Source organism: Ornithodoros turicata, chromosome 4 (genome assembly GCF_037126465.1).
Source record: "Ornithodoros turicata isolate Travis chromosome 4, ASM3712646v1, whole genome shotgun sequence".
Classification (NCBI taxonomy): Eukaryota; Metazoa; Arthropoda; class Arachnida; order Ixodida; family Argasidae; genus Ornithodoros; species Ornithodoros turicata.
The window spans coordinates 33,715,588-33,736,631 of record NC_088204.1 but is presented as its reverse complement, the minus strand read 5'-3'; the positions used below and the strand labels follow the sequence as shown (position 1 = coordinate 33,736,631).

General features: G+C 45.9%; 1 protein-coding gene across 1 annotated transcript in view; it reads right to left on the bottom strand.

Moving 5' to 3' along the window:
• LOC135392305 (uncharacterized) overlaps positions 1–5,444 on the bottom strand; it is a 99,699-nt gene extending 94,255 nt beyond the window's left edge. Inside the window, exons 1-2 of the mRNA XM_064623021.1 lie at positions 5,369–5,444; positions 3,528–3,639 (exon numbers count right to left, since the gene is read on the bottom strand). The gene's annotated coding sequence lies outside the window, so the exon portion shown is untranslated. The remainder of the gene's footprint in view (positions 1–3,527; positions 3,640–5,368) is intronic.
• Between the last annotated feature and the right edge of the window lie 15,600 nt (positions 5,445–21,044).

The following is a 21,044-nucleotide window of genomic DNA, read 5'->3' as shown; positions in this document are numbered from 1 at the left end:
GATGCCTCGACGCTGTATGCCTCCACTGCAACAAAGGTCATTATGCGTCCCACCTGCACAGATGTTGCAGCAAACAAATTGCCCACTGGAGCGAAAAGTGAATTAAAAGGAAGGACAATTCAAATGTTTCAGAGGCTGAAAATGTTGGAACCATTCGCCAGGATGTTGACTCTGAGCTACTTGCGTACGACACTGGTCGTGGCGGATGCGAGCCCATTTGGTTACAACCAGATATTGAGGGCCATGTAATTTCAATGAACATGGACGCACGGTTAAAGTATTCTATTGCACCCCAATATCGATTTACTAGAAACATTTCAACCACATTCTACTGGAAACTACCTCCATGAAATTTCGAAGTGTAGCAAGTGAATGTTTCTTACCTCATGACGTCGGCAGAGTTCAAGTAAAATTTCCAGAGAAATGCTCGAGGCTCCAACTCTATGCTGAAGAAAGCCCAGGACCAGCACTGTTTGAGCAAGAATGGATTCACGAATTCAGATAGCTTGAAGAAACAAATGGAATCACCAAGACACCGACTGAAGCGAAACCTTCTCAAGAGTAAAAGCTGAAGAAAATTCCAGAAACTCCAAGGTCTTACTTGAAGACATCAACGGGAAGTTGAAAGAGCCAAATAACCTTAAGCGTGAAAGGAAACGAAGGCTCGTCCAGTGCCACATGCACCATAGGAAGAGTCTTTGCCGAATTGAACCGACTAGGATCGGAAGGTATCCTGACAAATGTCAATGTCAGTGAATGGGCTACTCCCATACTTGCTGTAGTAAAGCCCAATGGCACAGTCAGGAAATGTGGAGATTTCAAGGGGACCATCAATCAGCACTTGTCGTGGATCAGTATCCTTTACTACTGGTTGATGACATTATCGAGAAATTGACTGATTGACAGAAACACACAAAAGTTGACCTCCGGCACGCATTCCTTCAAATGCAAGTGGATGAGAACTCAACGCATTTTCTAAGCATGACTATGGGAAAAGTACTCTTCTGGTATAGCAGAATCGTACTTGTTATTGCTCCCGCACCAGCGATTTGGCAACGACCCACTGAACACGTTCTACAGGGCGTTCTTATGACGTGTGAAACGCAAAAAGACATATTAGTAAGCGGTATTACTGAAAAGAACAACCTACGAACATATTTCGGAAGCCGTTAGGAGCTTGGAATCGTTTGGACTGAAACCAAACCTGCAGAACTGCTCCTTCTTCCAGGACAGCATTGTGTACTGCGCACAAGATTAGCAGCGAAGGTTTAGACATGACCCAAGACAAGAATCGTACTGTACTTGAAGCTATAACACCCCAAACGTCAGCCAACTGCGTTCTTTGTCATGCTGATCAATTACAACGGAGATCTTATTCCGGACAGGCAAGGGCCACAAGGCAAGGGGACGGGCAAGGGGACAGGCAAGGGGTTGCAAACCTTTTGCGACCCTTGCACGCACTTTTCTAAGAATCTGAAAGGTGAAGTCGACAAAAGACTACAAACTAGCTTTCCAAACAGCTAAAGACATTATTGCATGTGACATAGTCCTTGTGCACTGCAATCCACAGATACCACCCCGACTCGATTGTGATGCTAAACGATGTGGTCTCGGCATGGTCTCATGAAGTGCCTGATGAGACGGAAAGACCAATCGCGTCTTCTCAACGACTCTGAAAACAGGGGACAAGAACTACTCACAAAATCACAAAGAGGCCTTGGGCATTGTCTCGGGTGTGCATAAGTTCTACGCGTACTTATATGGCACACTATCAACCTTTGACGCATATATGCCCGCCAACGAAGGGGATATCTGCAATCTAATGTAACATCTAAGCAGCTCGCCTCCAACGCTATGCTCTCTTCCTCTCCGGCATGAACTAGGACATAGTGTATAAGAGGTCAGAAGCGAACGCCAATGCTGACAAATTGTCGCGCTTACCTCTCCCACATGTTCCACGAGGGGACACAGATGCAGCTGAGCTTTAGCATTTATGCCAATTTGAGCAACTCCCTGTTGCTCATGCATAACTGCGAGACGCTACCCCACGAAATATTATTGTGTCTAAGATATATTTGAGTATCATGAATGGCTGAACTCAGACGAAGATATTGTGGCATTCAGCTGACGCAAAGGTGAACACTCTGTGCGTCAGGGAGCTCCAACGTGGGGCACAGTCATTCCCGCGAAACTCGTGCAGGCAATTCCTGACAAGCTTCACCGTGGTCACATGGGAATCGTTAAAATGTAAGCCCTTGCACGATCCTAAGTATGGTGGCCAAACGTCGATCGTGACATGGGAACTCTCGTGGAGAATTGCGAAATTCGTTTGAAGAACCGAAATCAGCCACCTAAGGCTTCACATCATCCGTATGAAATTCGTAACGGATGATGCAAACGAGTGCGTTTGGACTTCGCTGGGGCATTAAAAGATAAAATGTTGCTAGTCGTTGTGGACGCCTTCTCCAAATGGCGTAATCGTCATGAAGTCTACTAGTGCTTCTGATATTGTAGACGCCCTACGGACGATGTTTAGCAGAAACTGTATACCCGAACTTATAGCCACTGACGATGGCCCATATTTCACACCAAGCGCGTTCACGGAGTTGATGAGAAATAATGGAATTAGACGTCCCTTAACAGCGCCATACCACTCAGCAACCAGCGGACTTACTGAGCGTTTTCTCCAGACAATCTGCATCCAAAGTCTTCCTGGGATGCGAACCGCACCCGAATGTCACTTATCAGGGAAAGCATTCAAGACAACATACGAGCGAAGCAACATCAACTGTTAGAGGCGGAATTTTGGAAGTGAACGCTACTTTGAGCCGGGACAACATATGTTTCTGTTCGTGACTACAGAGGGACTGATAAGTGGACCACTGGTCTTGTCCACAGACACCACGGACCATTGTCCCATGGAGTAAAGGTTGGCGATAGAATCCTGCGCCCGCAGATCGACCAACTGAAACCGCGGGTGCCTGCGAAGGCTAAAACACTTGAGATGGAAACCGTAGAGTTCCTTCAAATTACTTGGTTCCTCCAGAAGCTATGATAGCGGATCAACCGATCACTCACAGCAACCGGAACCAGAGGTTGCTCCTCCGAGCAAGTTGCATACAACGCCTAAGAATGTGCACGCTCCGAATGCAGCAGTCCCAGATATAGGAAATGGGAATGCACGAATCACAAAGACGCCACGTCCTTAACGGAAAAAGAAAAACTCTGGAAAAGCAGATTGTAGGACTGGACTAAAGGATTTTGCGAGGAGGAGATGTAGTGTTCGGTTCATACAAGCAAATGAACGAGGGTCTCCTGGCAACTGTGCGCTATTGCGCTACACACTGTAACACGTGATCACTGTGCCAGCCGCGCGCAGAGTCCCGTAATGGATATTACATGCTCCTATGTACTCCGATGTAATGTCAATTAGTTGGAAAACCCACATAATCCACAAACATTATTCAGAAGGCAATGACACTTCGGCCGCGGCACATAGTCATATGAGGGCGCTACAGACACCTCACCTATCCTGATGCAGCGTAAACCAACGCTTCTGTATCTTTCACAAGGCTGCGGCGTTCCTCCCCGTTAGCTCAGCAGGGCTTCGCAGTACCAGAAGTAATTCACAGGGTAAGTCTGCAAATGCAAGCCAAAAATGTTCTATCCCGCACTTTCACAAATCTAATATTTTGCGAGGTGTCATATCACCCTCGTTCGCTTGCACGCCTTATTTCACTTTTGAACACTCCCATAACGTCTTAAAAGCCATAAGCCGGTCTTCGAAACTATACGCAAAATTGCACCATTTATCTCTGGTATCATATTCCCAAAGCGAATCTCTGTAAACACTACCACCCATTACATATCCAACAAACACAATTAAAAGGAGACTTCGCAAGGACTCGAAAAAAAAAAAGATATCATGATAGTGAACACGAACCATCACCAAGACGCCAAATACGGTATTCGTATTCATTTTCCGTGAGCAATTAATTCATAAATAATGACAACATCAAACCGTAGCCGAAATGCGAAGAGCACAAATCACAGCTTCATACTACGGCGGTTCTTGCGTTTCGAAGAAAGCGCAAAAAAAAGGATTCATATTTAGGACTTACATAAAACGACACATTCATCATCTCACAATAGAGTTGTTTTTGTTTCCGTCGTGTAGTGAATCTCTTGCCGCGATCACTCATGCAACGCATTAAGGAAACCATTATGGCGTCGAGTATGGTGCGAACATGAAATAATCGAGTACGCCTTGGAGAAAGGTTGTATCCTTCCAAAACACGAGCAGGTGAATTAAGGCAGCGCCAGGAAAAGACTATCTTTCCGTAATCTGGACTGCATATTCAGTAGGTTGGACTGTAGGTTGTACCAAGAACCTGATGAGTCATCTGTGGGAGTCCCAGTTGGGACTCTCTTGTCTTTTCTGACTATGCGAGATGCACAGAGAACACAAAACTCTGGAACTCGTTAACCTATTGCGACTCTTGTGCATTTATGAGCTCCTGTCAATCTTGTAGAGAATACTGCCGATGTCACCATGATGTCGACGATTTGCAGTGACTTGTCGCCGTGGTCTGAGCTATCTGGCATGTTCAGAGCGGTGGAGAGAAAGGACAGAAACAACACCTTGTTCAAATGCCTGCTGTGCGTCCCTCCATCAAAATTGTCAGCTATGAGCTTTAACTCATGCAATCTCTCGGTGCCTTGCAGCTTGCAGTCTGATCGCGGTTAAGGACGACCGCGTTCAGACACATCTGTTTGTACTTTCCCTGTCAGACATCGAAAGTAATTGGCAAAGTAACGCGTTACTTTTCTAGACGTTACCTCATTACTTTTTCCGGCGAGTAATCTGTAACGATAAAAAAATACTTTTTCGTACAGGGTAACTGTAACGGTAATCAATTACTTTTTTTTAGTAACGTATACCTTTCTGCATTCGGCACACGTTTTGGCATAATTATTATAAGGAAGGAGCCTTACGGCGAGAGCCACCGATATCTAGAAAAGGGACTGTTATTCTGCTGCTCCTCTTCGAAATATCGGCGGCTCTCCTCCTGAGGCTCAGCCCATAACATTTCCTCATCGGTTCGTCAGGCTTACTACATTTCTACTCAAGCGTGAATCGTACGTCACAACGCAACCCGCCTAATACCAGTTATATGTCTCTATCAAGCTCGCTCATAATCTCAGTTGTCTTGCGATGTAGACCCCGAGTTATTATTATCTATCAAGCGTCGATCAAGTTGAAAGCACTTCGTTTTCGTGTTCAGAGATAAACACTACAAATTCGACTGCATAACTTGCGACGACCACGTTTACTTAATAAATTAACCACGACTTCGATTGGGCTTACTTTTATGTTGAGGTGGAGATTTCTGCAAAACAAAGTCGCACAATGAATCGTACTGCATCCACAGAATGAAAGATCATGAACGCGTGACGTACTTCTTCTGCTTCATCCCATGTACGTCATGTATGTCCGCACTGTAGAGAAATGCACTCTTCCAGATAACTTTGCAGAAGAAGCGGGAGATATTTACGCATCAGACACGAATGCGGGATCTAGAAAATTTACGGGCAACCGATACGTGAAACATATATAACTAGAAGTTCTGCTTTCCCAGTTTATCCGGAGTAAACCGTAAAACATACCGCAGTATAGTTAAAGGCCTTTGGATCTATCCGAACAACTCCGGTTTTTTGGGGCTTCCACTAAAGTGCTCAGTAAGAAGAGCAACGCCCTCATGACTCGATGACAAGGTTCGTATCCTTTGTGCCGAGAGAGCCTCTTATCCCAGATTTATTGTCCGAGATCCACTGTGCAGCTGTGTAAGTCTTTCACTTAACTATGCGCGAAGCATCCGTGTAATGTTGGTGAACTCCATTGCTACCTACAGAGGAGCCTTGACAAGTTGACAATGAAGTTTGTGAATAGACACACAACTCTGACTCTATTCGATATGAAGACGTCTCGTAAACTTCGCAGGTAAACTACAGAAACGTAAACAACGGGTGTTATACGAGAGAGCCTCCATTTTGTGGACGAGCATGGTATATTATATACGAGGGGTGTTCAGGTAAAACTGGGACTTTTCATTTTTCGCAAAAGCAAAGTGAACTTACAGGCGACAAATTAGTTTTATTTTTCAACGTAATCTCCAGCTGCACTAATGCATTTGTCGAAGCGTTTCACGAGGGCTTGGATGCCAGCAGCGTAGAAATCCTTACCGGCGCGTAGCAGCCATGATCGGACCGCATTCTTGACCTCGTCGTCGCAGCTGAAGTGGCGGTCCCTAAGGAACGCCTTCAGTGGCCCGAAGAGATGGAAATCGCTAGGGGCGAGGTCTGGACTGTAAGGGGGATGTGGCAGCAACTAGCAGCCAAGTTCGTATAAGATGCGTGTCGTGAGATGAGCGGTATGCGGGCATGCATTGGCCTGTAGGAGGAGAACTCCTTTGGTGATGAGGCCCGGTCGCTTTTGCTTCAGCGCCTTATAAACATCCCTGAGAACCTGGCAGTAATATGCACTATTGATGGTGGTACCACTGGGCAGAAAATCAACATGAAGAACGCCAGCCTTGTCCCACAAAACCGTGGCCATGACCTAACCCGCAGACGGGGTGCTTCGAAACTTCTTCGGAGCAGGCAAGCCCGCATGCTTCCACAGTTTTGATGCGCGTTTAGACTCAGGAGTGAAATTGTCTACCCACGATTCATCGCACGTGATGGTCCGATCAAGGAACGGCGGTCCTTCAGTGTCGAAACGGTACCTTAGCTCGTGCGAAATTTCCAATCTCCTCTGCCGGTCAAACACGGAGAGCTGCCTCGGGACCCAACGGGCACTAACTTTCCGAAACTGGGGGTGTTCATGAATGATACTGATCAACGTTCCCACAGAAAGGTCCGTCTTTCGAGCCAGTTCGAGACATGTTATCCGTCGGTCCTTGAGGATCAGGCGCTCCACAAGTCGGATGTTCTCAGGAACTCTGACAGTGGGTTCTGAGCTGCCCGGGCCGGAATCGTCCTGAACTGACATACCGCCGTCTCGGAACCGTTTGCACCACTCAAACGCTTTGCTGCATCTAAGTGTGTCGTGTTCATACTGAGTCTGAAGTCTGCTGTGAATTGCAGACGACTTTACGCCTTCATTCACGAAAAACTTCCTGACAATTCGCTGTTCGATGTGCGCGCTCACCTCTTTGTCGGCTATCTTGTCCAGCACGTGCCTTCTGTTTTGCACAAACTTTGGACCACCACGTGGTGAACGCGGAAGCATGTCGCGTGTGAAAATGAGGAAAAAGTAGCGCGAGCCATTTGTACACTCAGGAGACAGAATGTCCCGGTTTGACTTGAACACGCCTCGTATATAGGATTCCATAATAATATTCCATAATATTCGATTCCAGGAAAACACCCAGTCTAGGAGTTCTCCAACGACTAGGACTTTCATTTATCTTCTTTTTTGTATGAATTATGCTTCCTTTTTTGTTCTGAGTTGAGAACGGAACACAGCACACATAAATCTTGTTTTCTTGAAAGGACAGCTCCATGTCACGCGACCTGTAATAGCTTTACCAGTAACTAGGACGAACACAGTGCTTAAAGCGACAGTGCGGACCTCCGGAGGGTGTTAGGATTGCGACTGCATTCGATTGTGCAACACACGTATGCCATCCACGTAAACTACGAAGGGTGAAAGCTTCCCCGTTTTGAAAAAACAAAAACAAAAACAAACATAAGAATGAATGAAACCCCACGGTTTACCCATATCCCATTTCGATTTCTCCATGTCGTCACGTTGTTCCCAACGTCACAGTTGTGCAAGAACACAACAACAGTCTCCGATTGGTTGCACACAATTGGTTGGTTGGCTGGAAGCACAAAAATTTTCACATGGGTCTTGATCCAGTTGGGATTGGTGATTTGGCTTAATAACTGATGTTCTTCCGAACTATGTAGCGTGTGACATTTGCTGTGCCGGCGTACATTCTGTAACTTACATAAACACGCCTGACAAATGTTTACTTTAAGTTGGCCAAATATGTGGCGGCCGCGAGGTCAACACTTAACACATTTAATTGTCACTTCGAAAGACATTGGTACTGCACAGAGCTTTTATCCAGGACGATGAATACTGGCTATCCGCAACTGATATCCGGGTTCGGTCTCCCCAAACCTGAAAAACGACACGCACATTGTGTTTTCCTCCTTGTTCTCAGTATGCATGAAGAAACACCTGTTCCCGATCACTTAACAAAACCGTCACATATGCAGTAACCGGTCAATGTTAATAAAAAGCAGGAATGTCATGTGTATCGAAAGTACGGGAACTAGAAACGGCGACGCACAAAGCACAACACACAGCCCGCGGAGAGGAGACGAGCAGTCGCCGCAATGACCGGAAGGTGACGCCCCAATCGTCACGACTGTTCGAAATGCGGCTTTCACTCGGGTGGTAAAAGACGCAAGTTGAAAATTGCATTACAAATTCTCGGAGCAGAATATAAACGTAATATTTTGCATGGTGCATCGAAATGATATATGGAATTATCTGATGAGGCCTATTCACCTAACATCTGGAGTCTAGACTGTCCCTTTAAAGGGACCAAGAAATGATTTTCGAGAATTCCGAGTACTCTGCAGGAAACCGTTCGCATGATCCATCACTATCGTACATACATCGACTTTTAACTGTATTCAGTACAACGGGGTCGCAGTTGTCAGACAAAGATAACAGGACGTGACCGCTGGATATATGCATTCGAAGTGGGCCTACGTCATCGCCATCCAATCCTCTCAGCCAACTGTGAACGACGAGGAAGACACACCCCGCCGGACCACGTGGGTGCATGGTTTGGGTTTGGACAACAACGGCGTTGTATATCTCCCGTCGAAATAACTTAAAATATGGCGAAAGGCAAATTATCAGCAATGGAGGAAGAGGTTATGCGACACACACAGCGTCTATGGATCGTTCGGTAGCAGCACCTTGTAAAATGTCACCGACGAAGGTATGTTCCGACGAAGAAGAAGTTCAAAGGGGAAAACGTGCTCCGGTAACCATGCTGACAGTCAACGGCTATATTACATTTCTCGTAGGATTCTGTGTAAACGGTTAGTTACAGTCTTGTCTCCAAGTGAAATTAAAGTAACCGAAAAGTGAAAAATAACCCCCATATTTTTGCCCACTGTCGTGCACAACATCGTTGTTTGACAAGACACAGAAAGCGTTACTTCTCAATTCGGCATATTTTTTTACGTATAAATATTTTGAAGATTGCCGGAACATGGACGGTGCTGCCAGCGAACGGCGAAAAAGAGCAACTTGGGTTTCAGGTCCAGGGCTCCCAGGGATTGGTCAACCCTTACCACGTGAGAGCTAATTTTGTAGAGGACGAAGCTGGCGTACATTATCTTACAGCTAAACACTATTTTTAAAATGACGCTCACTTCCATAGCTTTTACGTTAATAAAGCATTCAGCTACTTCGCCGCTACGAGCTACGATCTGCGCGCCATCTGCAAGGTCGTCGTTTATTGTTTACGTCGTGGGCGGTCGTGTTGGTCGCGCGAAGAGAAGTGAATGACATGTTCGTGGTTGTTGTGTCAATTATTCGAGAGACCTACATATGAGTGGTGTGGTTTTGGTGTTCGGGGATGCAAAAATCATGTTCGTTCACCATCGGCGGCAGGCGTTTCTACCACAAGATTCAACAGGAGAGTGCGCGAAAACGAATGTGGTTCAGTCGTGTGGTATGTGCTTAGCTCATTTTGCTGCCGATGACTACGAAGATGCCGTAGAAGGCGAATTGCGAAGACATCCGAAGCACATTGATGCTCAGTACCCAGTGATTTTGCTTCACCGAGGTGACTAGTTCAACACAACGTCTTAGGTATGTACGGGCGTCACACACGTATAAGTTATAATATAGCGACGACGTATTCCCTTTAACTTATGTTATCCTACTTGTCCCGTACTCAACTTTGTCAACATCAACAAATTTAATTTTATGGGCCTTCCAGTGTTGAAGTGGCGCAAGACTGCTTCGTATGTGTGATCCAGGCACTCAAGTTGACATAACAGAAATAACTGAAACCAGGTATGCAAAGTCCACAGATGGAAGCACTAGATTTGTTACGTGTTGCAGACTTTGTGACATTTTTTTTTTTTAGTCTTTGGACAGGTGCAGAACATTAGTATGACGTCAACAAGAGGAGAAGAAACCGATGAGAACTACTAGCTTGTTTGAAGGGTACGAGAATAGTTCCTGTTGAGATGGAGTTATGACTTTATGACTAAGGAACACTAATTAATTTTCTAGAGATGCATCCTCTACACTTGAATACCCAGTGCAACAGCAAACGTTCATTGTCTTTGAAGCCGCAACTACTGGAATTGTTCAATGTGTGTCAGAGCTGCAGTGAGCCATGCAAGGTTACCACATCATATTGGTCCCAAAATTGAGAGTTCCACTATCTCGGACGCAACTGTCATTTCTCTTTATTGCTCTTCCGATCCTACCTTCTCAGAAATGAATATGATTCACCATACACTGCATGGGCACTGCCTTTCTCTGCTCATGCTTTTGGTTTCTTATTCTGTTGAATAAATCTTCACTTGAGTTTGCAGCCATTACGCTGTCTACTGTGTTTGCCCCTCATCTATATTGATGTGCTCTAACGGTATAGCACATCAACATCCCAACGACCTACCAAACACCCTTGCCTAGTCCTACTTTTGGGTGGAAGCTACACGATGTGGTAACATCCACATATATAAAGTTTTAGTCGACGGAGATTTGCTGTTTTTGTACAACCTTCATTGTACATTTCTTTTGTCTCACTTAGCATGCCTGAAGAAATGTTCTGATCTTCATCAAGATGACAGATCATTGTTTGATCTGCAGCATCATTTTTCCTGTAATCTTTTCACCGGCAGAGAATACAAAAGTGAACAAATGGTAAAATATAACTAGCTTGTTAAATTCAAAAGGGAAAGACAAAACTGTTTATACTTCTCTTGTTTATTTTGTTGCAGGTTTTACAACTCTATCAAGTACATCTAAACATCAGAGGGCAGGAAGTCCTACTCTATTTCCTAAATCCCTGGACAATAAAAAAGAAAGATATAGTTTGAATTGGGACAAAACGTTGCTTCTGCTCTTCTATTATATTTCAATTAAATGTTACGATGCATTTGTAGTGTACACTGAAGCCAGTTTCAATTTGCAGGGCTGTCAAAAGTACTTTACAAAAGTACATCTCAATTACAGTAACAGAGAACTTATGCAATAAATTATTTAGCCATTTTGGAGTACTATGCACACCAATGGTGCATTGTTAACTTTGAACCCAGATCAAGGGTTAATAATAGTTGAAGTCAGCCCTCAAGTCCTTCATTACGAATGTTAGTTGGCGACGTAATAATGAATCAGTTACAAGTACTCCGTTTAGCAAAACAGAGTTAATTAAGTGCTAAATCCCAATCTTGGTTCAATTATTAGTTGACATTTGGAAACGTGGTCACTAAGAAGTATACTAAAAGGTTATGAACACAATTCAGCTGAATGACACTGATGAAAATTGTCTTACTTACTCCTCACATATACAAGTGAGACATGAGTATAACCTACAAATACATCTATGCCCACAGGTTACTTAACCCTCCAGGTACAAACTAGTAATTATAATATGCTGTGACAGCAAAGAAAAAGCGATGAGAAAAACTTGCAGCAAACAAGAAATGAAAATGTGCTGACAACATTTCTACAGGTCAGCGCACTGATGGGAAAGCATCCCTAATAGCATGCATGACGCAGATCGAGATCCAGTGGAGTATTTTCTATTGTATTTTCACGGAGCACCCCATATCCTTGTGAATCGCCAACGGGTGGTAAAACGGAATTTCCTGCAGAAATAAGGGTTTTCCGTCCAGGTTGCCGTTCAAGTAGCGCGTAAAGACCACATGGCGCTGCCGTGTTCGTTGCCATGCTCTTCGGTTTCTCGGATGTATGTAAAAGACACTGGCAGTACTTCGGTGTCAAGGCACAGTATTTCGAAATATTCGTTAGTTCTGATGCAATCGTCTGTCTGCTTTTCACACGCACACGCATTCTCTACCTCTCGGCAGCAAAAACCGGTGTATTCACCGTAGTGTCCGTCGGTTTTCATTTCACACATGAACATCTGCACGACGAAAAAACAGCGCTTGTTTCGGCTTACATAAGTACTTCTCCCTGATACATGGAAATTTCACAAAGCAGTCCATGTTCACGGCACGGTGAGCTACTGCTGAGGACGAATGTGACTCCGATTAATCTCTGGACGAGGAATCTTCTGCTGCGAAGAACACACTTTCCAGCACGCTAACGCACGAACAACAGTTCTGTGTGAGTGACAGTTCTCGAATGCGGAATTCCAGCGCACTTATGTCCAAGAGGCTCGACATTCTCGACGTAGAAAGCGGTCACAAATGTCCACTGCCATTTTCGTTTTTGCCGGATTAGCGCCCGGAAGTGCGCGTATTACATGCGTCCTCGACAGATGGCGCGGGGTCATGCCATTGTTGACAGACTGCTCGGTTTCCTACTAGGTCCCTGGACATGCGATTATGGAAAATTCGATTACAGAAAAACTACAGCGATTTCAGCGGAGTTCTTTGACATTTGAACTGTTGAAGGTTCAAGCATTTCGCTGAACATAAAGTTTCGATAGGTTTATATTCACTTTTCGGTCCCTTTAAAACACATTTCATGATGAAGTATGCAAGCATGTTTGAAAATTTTGCAGTTTGCTCGCAAAAGCCCGTCCGCGAATCGGCAACATGTTCTGTGTATGATGTCACGGCCAGTTCGCCTCGGAGGCGGGCCGTAGCAGCCGCCGTTCACGCCTGTGGTAAATACAGAATAGTTTCACTATTTGTACGATTTTCAACTTCATATTTCACAGAATGAATGCTTTATTACAGGGGACCTAATTAAAAAATGTTTGTGGGCTTGTCAAATATCGTTTCATGGTCCTTTTAAGGTTAGGTCCCACTATCGTCCTTCTCCTCCTAGTGTCCAATGACTTCGCTAAGGGCGGTACCACCCGGTGTCTAGCACAGCCGTGTATTAAAAGGGAGTCTGGAAAGAAGAGCCACAAAAAGACGCTTGGCCTGTCAAACACAGTTTCGCGCCTCTGATTGGTTTGCTTTTTACCAAGTGGGTCGCCATCTGTGATTTCCCCAGGAAAGAATCGTGGCACAATTGTGACATATCTGCACAGCTTTCCCGTTTTATTATTATTACGTTAGAACACAGTACATTAGAATATAGATTCATTATGAATGGCATTTCAACATTAAGATGCATAATCGCACGACCGACAAAGAAAAAAGACTAGCACCTTGTCTCACGAAGCTCAATGAGCAACCAAAGGTGAAAACCTTACACGAAAAAAATCAGAATACCTTGCTTGATTGAGTTGGGCGCAAATGGTTCTTGATGATCCACATTGAGTTTGCGTGCCCGCACGCATTTTGCTGGTATATGCGCGCAATATATGCATTGAAAAGTCACTTTCAAATGGTTTTGGACAAATCCATGGTACGATCATCTGAATGACTGTCGTCCTACAGCATAAATTTGACAGTACAGGATGTAATTCGCAGCGCCGGACTCACTACCAGAACGTGTTGGTGACCGAGTTGGGTGGGGTCGCCTGAAAAATTTCAGGGGGTGTTGCAAAAATGCAGGGAGGGTGTACAACCCCCCTGGGGGGGGGGGGGTAGGGAAATCCCTGGTCGCCATGACACCTTAATGAGACCTAAAATTGCGACGAAAAAGAAACACGGTGAAGCGGGGATTTCTCAAAATTCGCCTTCAACTGATGATCCTGTATCGATATCTAACCGGAAATAATACGTTTTGTCTCCGGTGTCAGGCTTAGCGAACACGGCAATCGCGGCAATCACAACGAAATCATAACAAAAACAGCACTTTCCTGTACAATCTTATATTTAATTACTGGTGTTACAGACTGCCGACGACAGAATGTGTCCCTGCAGGTGGTTCTGCAGGCAGCGGTAAAACGACGGAAGCAGACGACAATTACCGGCGCCTTACGCCTGACGCCTGTGCCTTACGCACTTAAGTGGCGTTCGTCAGATTCGCACCGAAAAGTCACTAGTTTTGATGATTGCGAGAGGTATCCATTTCAATATCATCCAATCCACTTGCCACCCATAATGGCGCTGCAGGTGTTGGATAGGGAGACAACTAGTGAGGATAGGTTGATTGATGGCGCTCCATATTTCAAGACTCCTTTGGTCAGAAAGCTGAAAAAGTGGGTGGAGCTTCAGGTATAGGCATGACCCATTAATGGCCAGTCTCCTTTTATTATACGGCTCTGGTGTCTAGCAGAAGCGAACACTTTCACTGGGCAGGTTTCCTCCAAAAATCATCGCATCAAAAACTCTCATTTACAAAGCCGGATCCATGTCATGAGCTGCTCAATGGGACAAATTTTCTCTGAAGTGGTTTTCGATGACAGTACAAGGCGAGTAACCAGTAATTTCACTTAATCACTGTCACAAGTGATATAAAAACGTTCAGTAGCCTTGCACGTGAAGACAATACATACATATATAAGTGAAAAATATGCGATCAACCGTATATCTTTGTGGTATACTTTAGTGACGGACTACAACACAAATGACTTTGCCTAACACCAACAACTTTATTACAAGATGATGACTAAGGAGTTTCATCGCCAGGGGCGATTGACTGTGCCTGACTATCATTGGCAGCAATTTCATCTCTCCAAAGTCAACAGATAAGTGCAGAAATAAACGTCGTTGATCGGTCGTTTTTCCGTCGCGTGCTCATTTAATCCATATTTCGATATGCTTAGTGAAACACCATGCGTGGGTGATGCACAGTTGTTGAAAAGAACGGTATCATGAGCTAAAAAACAGCAAAACGTATGATTTTTTCGCCAACATTTGCATCAATAGAAGAAGTTGAGGAGAATCCGCATGCGGTTTGAGACTGGCATATGTCATGTCATGTGCTTGTAGTGCAAAGCTGCACGCTGGGAAGAGTGTGCACGATACGACCCCAATGCATATACTGTCGCTTTTTGTTTTTGAGGGTCGCGCACGCAGTTTCTTTCTGTTCTCGTTCCCCGATGCTTGGTGTGCATAAATATCGCATGTTTATACATAACCGCATATATGGATTACAAGAACTCAACATATAAATGCCAGATAGGTACAATATTTCAAGCAATATAAATGTTTAGCTGTCGGTATAATTGTTCTACTACGCGTTCTACCTGCACAGGCAGAGACACCTCTCCGTTAACAGTTCCACCCGAGGAGGAGGATTATTTGTGTCTACAACGCGGCTCTACCAGAAGCGTAACAACAAGTTTCTCCTTGTACTACAAGCACCGTGTAGGGAGAGTTCTGCGCTTGTTAAGGAGCTGCAGGTGGTTGAAATTATCCGCAGTCCACCCCTGTCACAGGTGTGCAGGATTTGGTCACACAAGTGTTGGCGGAAACATCTTATTTGTAAATCTACTCCCAATTATTATTGTTCCTTCCTTTTTTAGAATTGTTGGATAGCACCCTGGATAAACTGCACCGGTGCGTCCCGGTGCGATCTGACGCGGCTTGCCATCCTCAATAATCTGCACTGATGCGCACTGCGAACGTCCTCGATTAAAGGAATGCACCCTTTCAGTGCAGCACTGAGTTGCCTCGAACCCACACCAAGAAAACCGGCCGAGTGCCAGAGTGCAATCCTAAGAAGCATCGCGATTCCTGGAAGCACGTCTGAAGGCGGAAGCGGCGAGTAGCCAGGTGTAGCGGGGAAGCAGGAGCAAACAGTCATCGTCAGCATGGTATTGGATCGGCGCCGCTTGCCAGGTGCGCTCGCTACGGGACGCGCAGCCTACGAGCCACAACGAGCACAGATCTCTAGGTGGCGCACGCTATTTTCCAGCAGATCCACCAGTGCGGTGCAGTTTCATATTCGATAATGCATCCACCCAGCGCACCGCCACTGTAGAGCGCCACTAACACCTGTGGTTTCGGGGCAATTCCAGTGCAAGTTTATCGAAGACGCTGTCAGAAGTTTGACACAGGCGCCGACCACAGGTCGTGCACACTGTGGGAACTGATAAGATATCAGTTCGTGCCCTCGAAAAGAAGTAGCGTCGGCAAGGTATCTCTAAACAGGTAGCGCAACTCCCATAGGCCCCTGTGTCTTCAGAATGACGCCATGATAGAGACGGTCAGCGCCATCCATCCGTTGAGCGGACTACTACGATTGTAAATAAATGACGTCAGGGATGACGTCAGCACTATGAATAATAAATAGTGCATAATTAGCCATGGCACGTTTACATTCACGCACTTTGTTTGCGTTGTATACCCTTTCCCTCACCCAAGCAACAACACCAGACGAGAATACAGAAAAATAAATCACATCAGGTTTAATTAAACATATCAATTCGAAATACATAGAGTTATCACAGATTTATACAATTCCAGACTGAAGGGCATCGTGATGACTACACAGAAATTAGGAAGATTCACTTAAGTTCCATTTCTCGACTAGAGCTACACGTACACGTAGTGAAGAAAAAACGGGTAGGAACACTTTATTACAATTAAGATGAACAAGGCTTTCGTGATTAGACGTTTGCATTTATTCAGTGAGTGGCAATTATAGGTAAATTGCAACGAAACATGGCATCGTTGGTGCACAGCTGATTCCTGCTAACACTCACGCTATCATGGCCGCTCGTCCCATGACGAAATGTTTTTTCGCAGGGCCAGCAACACGGGATGCATTGTATTTATCTGTTGGCACAAGTGGTTCTTGGTCTACAGCTCTGAGATGTGAACGTCGTTTCCAAAAAGTGCACCGACTCAGTATTACAATGCACGGACACAACGCACGGATACAGAGATCCAGGGATAAACACGCCCACTGAGACACATGCGCAAAAGGAGCAGGACACGGAAATGTACTCGGGTGGTAGATGATTTCGTATATGTGCACGGGCAGGGAAACAGAAAGTTTTTTCTACATTGAAATTATGAATAACCTATTAGTACACAGACAAGCCACGCCCATGTTGTAAAGTTTTTGTGTTTACGACCGTACCTCTACTGTCAACACCCAGGATCGCTCGCGCCTCTTGCTGGTGGCTTTGCCGATGGGTCTGATTTGGTATTTTCGCTTATTTACGCTACCAGTTTAGATATACCTTGGTGTCGGTCTATCACATGATAGTAAAGGGGGCGTTTTTGGGAGATTTAAAAGCACGAGCGGGGTTTGAGGGAGATGATTCTTGGCCGGGAGTGTCGGGAAAGACAGAGCAGCCGCAGATGTGAGTGAAATAAATATTTATTGTTGCCGATTGCATTTTGTCGTTGCTGTGTTTTCCTGGCGGGTGCGGCGGACGAGCTGATGCCCTGAGGTTGTGGAAACACGGGGTTTCCACAGCTGGCGTCCAACGTTTTGGTGTCACGGCTCTTCCGGCCGGCCGTTGGGGAAAGCGCAGCACCGCTGTTTGTCTTTGGTTAAGTTAGCGGGAGACCGTGATATTCTCTTGTTTCCCGCCGTTGTACTGTTGCGGGACTTTCCGCTTTGTTTTTAGTTTCTTTTCCAGCTCCTGGCCGTATTGGCTACATCGTCGGACGAGATGAACCACGTACCTCCTCCGTTCCAAAGTAAGCCGGCTCCGGTACCTGCAGTGCCGCAGTCTGACTGCACTATAACGACAGAACCTTGTCACGCATGACGGAGTTATGTTCGTTGGTGGCACAACGCCTTGATGCCGGATCGGCTTCGCCGCCGCAGGCAGAAGCGCCCCTGAGACTGAATTTACCGGTCCCTACCTTCTCAGGGTACACCGATAAAAAGTCGGTCGCAGACTTCTTGGATGTTCTTACAGCCTATCAGACTGGTATGGGAATCTCAGATGAAGTCCTGATACAAGGCATCCTGCAGGTTGCTTTGACCGGAGACGCCGCTCGCTGGCCTCGGCTGCAGTCGAGGTTTACATCCGTTCAGGACTTTCAGAAGCGGTCTAAGAGCGAATTTCTTCCCCTGGATTCCGGATATCGTATCCTGAAGGAGCTGCATAAGCGTATTCAGCATTCAGATGAGACCTTAGCAGAATTCGTTCGGGCCTTGCAAGACCTGTATAGCAGAGCTGAACCTACTGCTACAGAGGAGCAGTGTGTTGCACGGGCTATACGTCAGTGTCATCCTCGCTACCGGTCCTATATTATTAGCTCATCGCTTCAATAGCCTTCAAGCGCTGGCGCAAGAGGATCGCACTATAGAAGGCGACCTCTTAGCGGAACTCGAGTATCGGCCCCTACCGCCGCCTCAATTGGCGTTAGAACCGCGATGTGCGTGGTCAGCAGGAGCAGCCTCGGTTGAGCGCCTACCTGCAGTGGGACAGGATGAGCAAAACCGCAATTATTATGTGGCAGACCCGTCCTGTCCCATAAACGTGGTCAACCCGGCTATTTAACTCTCGAAACCTGTAGGATGCCGCAGGAGCAGCGTCATGTTCCACGGCAGCAACGCAGAATGCCCGCCGGCTGTTGGACGTGCGGCAGCCCTGACCACTTTCGTCGGGACTGTCCGCAGCACAGACCAAACCCCCGTAATCTGCAAACGGGAAACGGTCGCAGCCGATGCCGGTAAACAATAGCTCAACGACGTCGGCTATCTGCCGAAAGAGCGAACGAACGGTTCCAATCCCTGACCCTGATAATTCAGAAGCTGGCTTTGCAAGCAGCAAGATAAAAAGAGATGCCTTAGCTCCTGTACCTTTTCCGTCCGAGATAACATCGCTCTTCGAATTTTGGGGAGAGATTACATCGTCCTTATCGACACGGGAGCTACGGTCTCCCTTATCAGCAATTGTGTTTACGAGCTCCGCGCATTGCGGAATGTGGAATCGCAATCCACAGCTGTCACCCTACATCTTGCTTCCAATGACGTGATTCCAGCGCAAACTGCAGTTGTGCACTGGCTTGGCTTTGATAAGAGCCCAAGCAGCACAATGTACTGAAAGTCGAGTGCAGTAGGGGTGGACGGTATATGTCGTATCAGTGTTCTTTAGTTCCACGGGTTTGTTCAAGGGCTTTCACCTATCCGTCCACCCCTATTGCACTCGACTTTCAGTACACTGTGCTGCTTGGGAGACGACGAAAGCAGCGCTTCGTCCACCTTCCCGGCCTGGCAGTGCCCGTTGTCTTCGGCAAGGACTTCATCACCCGGCAGAAATTGGTGCTGGACCCGGACAATGGAGGATACGTTTACCGCGGATCGTCAGAATTTTTTCCTTTCGTCGTGCCACGGGACAGCAGTTCAGCTAAGCAAGCAGTTGTGACGTCCGTCGAACCCTCCACGCTCTCGGTTGTCTTGGGGTTGTTCCACGGTCCTGAGAAGGAGCGCTGCCAGCTTGAACAAGTACTGCGGCAGTTTGACGGTGTCTTTACGAAAAAGCCGGGTAAGTCGTCTGTGTTACCGGTATCTCCGTTTTCATTGACCTCCTGAAGAAATAATGACGGGGCTACTATACTTGACAGCAAATGCACTACAGAAAGGAGGCTGAACTCCTCACAGGGACAATACCACGTAAACCATAGACGTCTAGGAGATGTCCACCTGATATTCCACATTGGATGTTTGGATATCCCATGGATCATTGGAGAGAGCTCGTAGACGTCGCGTGCACATCCTGGCGACTATGGTTTGTCCCACTTTTTCCACATTCCACGGACGTCAACTTATATATTGGATATTATTATATATATATAAATATTGGATTATTATTATACATTGGGATATTTGGATATTCACAGGGTGTTCTCAAATCTGCACATATTGCTATAAATGTGTTCTTTCAGAAATGAGCTATATACTATGCAGTGGGGTGCCACACATTCTCATAAGATATGTAACAATGCTTTATTTCAAGGCTACATTATGGCTAGGTTTTTGGCACCATAAGCGTATTGTAGTGTGGTAAATGGCAGCCCAGAGGCCTTTTGGCCCTAATCCAAGACGAATGCAGACCGCGCGTTAATAAATGTGCCTTCGCCTTTCACCATATAAGACGCAGGCTCCCTTTTTGGCCTCTCCACCGCGTACGCGGATTTCAAGAGATACCAGAACCAGCATATACTGAAATACAAATTGTTGGAGTATGTTCATCAAGTGTAGCGTGGCGTATGACGTTTGCAACGGTGACAACGTCTTTGCAGGTAGCTTGTGAGTCTGCAAACGACGTATGCCTGTGAACGGTCCTGACACCCCATCCTGGCAAATGTCGTTTTTTTAACTCAAGCTACCGTGTATAATGTGATTATTGGTAAATAACAATTTCCCTCTTGCTTACGTCATGCCAATAGGGGTCACGTGCCCTAGATGTCTCCGAAAAATAACGCGCGCTTGCTCCTTCCTTTTTACATCTATGAGATGTCTCAGGGATATAGAAAGTAAGATATTTTTGAAAGTCACATTGTGGACGTACAGGTAACGTCGTATAGACGTTGCGGACATACGCGACGTGTAGGACCTTTGTGGGACGTACCTGGGGTATTTCTGGTTTACTGGGTAAAGACTAAGATGACTTTATTAGGAGGTGTGTTTTGGTGGCAGACGCAGTATGTCTCATGGAGGAGGTGCTTGTGTACAATATTCTTTTTGACCCCTTTAGCTCTTGCAATTTGCTTTCCTCCAGCTAATTTGATGGAGTACATTTTAGCTTGCAAACATACTACTTCCTCAATAGGTACACTACCAGCTTCGCTTTGAATGCCCCAAGTCTTCCACGATTCTTTTCACTGTAAAGTGGGTGATCCTGATCGAAGGAAGACAAATCTAAATGGTTGTCTGCGATTGCACGTTACTGATCTTCGTTGTCCTTGCAGAATAGGCCGAGGATAAGAGAATCCGTGTCAAAGTAGCAGGTAAAACTGGACAAGTGAGCTTGCTTAGTGGGATTCGTAGT